Source organism: Colobus angolensis, unplaced genomic scaffold (genome assembly GCF_000951035.1).
Source record: "Colobus angolensis palliatus isolate OR3802 unplaced genomic scaffold, Cang.pa_1.0 Scaffold6, whole genome shotgun sequence".
Classification (NCBI taxonomy): domain Eukaryota; kingdom Metazoa; phylum Chordata; class Mammalia; order Primates; family Cercopithecidae; genus Colobus; species Colobus angolensis.
In genome coordinates this window covers 5,144,972-5,146,600 of record NW_012119598.1, presented here as the reverse complement: position 1 = coordinate 5,146,600, position 1,629 = coordinate 5,144,972, and the positions used below count along the sequence as shown (strand labels likewise).

The window sequence follows — 1,629 nt, the reverse complement described above, 5'->3', positions numbered from 1 at the left end:
CCAGGCTGGTCTTGAACTCCTGACCTCAGGTGATCCACCCACCTCGGCCTCCCAAAGTGCTGGGATTACAGGCATGAGCCACTGTGCCCGGCCACATCTCATTTTGAATTGTAATCCTGAGATGTCAAGGGAGGGAAGTGACTGGATCATGGGGGTGGTTTCCCCCATGCTGTTCTTGTGCTAATGAGTGAATTCTCACGAGATCTGATGGTTTTATAAATGGTAGTTTTTCTTGCGTTCTCATACAGTCTCTCCTACCACCATGTAAGGTGAGGCTGCTCCCCCTTCTGCCATGACTGTAAGCTTCCTGAGGCTTCCCAAGACATGTGGAATTTAAATCTCTTTTCTTTATAAATTATCCAGTCTTGGGCAATTCTTTACGGCAGTGTGAAAACGGACTAATACAGGGTGGATGTTATTAACTACAGTTCCTGGGGGATAAAAGGTGAGAAGCTGTCAGGACTTTGGACTTCAGGTTTACCTTGCAGTATGTATGATGGGGATGGGTGGTTTTCACGGGCTGGAAAGCTGAGTGGGAAGTGAGAAGTCTCCTTTCACTTCCTGGGACTTCATAGAGATCATTTCAATCTGGTAAGTCTCCTGACCACCTTCTTACTCTTGCTTTATACAGAAAATATTATTTTTAAGAAGGCTGGCTGGTGCGGTGGCTCACACCTGTAATCCCAGCACTTTGGGAGGCTGAAGCGGGTGGATCAGTTGAGGTCAGGATTGTCATTGATGATCTCTTCCAAGTTTCCTGTTGACATCAGGGTTCTCCTCAGATCATCCACTTTTGATCTTTCCTCCTCTTGCTTTTCTTCTAATGGTTTCATTTGTTCCTGATTTCTAATGAATTCTTCCTCCGTGAGAAGATAGTCTTTAATTTTCTCTAACTTCATTAATTTTAACCAGCACTGAGTGTGAGGTGTCACCAGTGGCAGTTTGCTGGCAACATCTGGTCCCTTTGTTTTCTTCTTCTTTTTCCCCACGCTAGTTGGTATAGGGGGTTCGTATTTCTTTTTCTTGTCCTTGTCATCCTTCTTGCCACCTCCAGGACCGTGACCACCACTCTGACTTTGACCCATCTTGCCTTGGCCACTTGAACTCAAGACTTAAAAAAAAAAAAAGAAAGAAAGAAAGAAATCCAATTATTCTACAAAGACTGATTAAGCCCAGAATCACTGATTACTATGATTAAAGTTGAGACCCTTCAAAGGTGAGGTTTAACTTTCTTTGGTGTGGAAGAAATGTTTCAAGTAATTGAATTTCAGAACCTGTCATTGCTAAATCCTTGTAAGGGGGCTTCGATTTTGAACCTTTTAAAAACTTTCTTCAGAGGGCCATCTTTTTTGGTGTATTCTTGCTAGTGAGAGAGGGACAGTCTCCAGGAAGCTCAGAATCTCTCAGTTGTCCAAACAACATAGCAAAGCTTGCGACAATGGATTCAGAGTGAAATGGTTCTGTCACAGGAATGTGAGATAGGTCTGTTTTCAGTGTCATTTTCTAACTATTGGTAACTTGATCTTTTTTCTTGCTTGCTTGCTTTTTTTTTTTTTTTTTTTTTTTGAGACGGAGTCTCATTCTATCGCCCAGGCTGGAATGCAGTGGCATGATCTCGGCTCACTCCGA

The 1,629-nt window shown here is 43.0% G+C and overlaps 1 pseudogene; it reads right to left on the bottom strand.

The window, feature by feature from the left end:
• Positions 1 to 713: 713 nt before the first annotated feature.
• On the bottom strand, positions 714 to 1,085 carry LOC105526786 (annotated as a pseudogene).
• Positions 1,086 to 1,629: the final 544 nt, after the last annotated feature.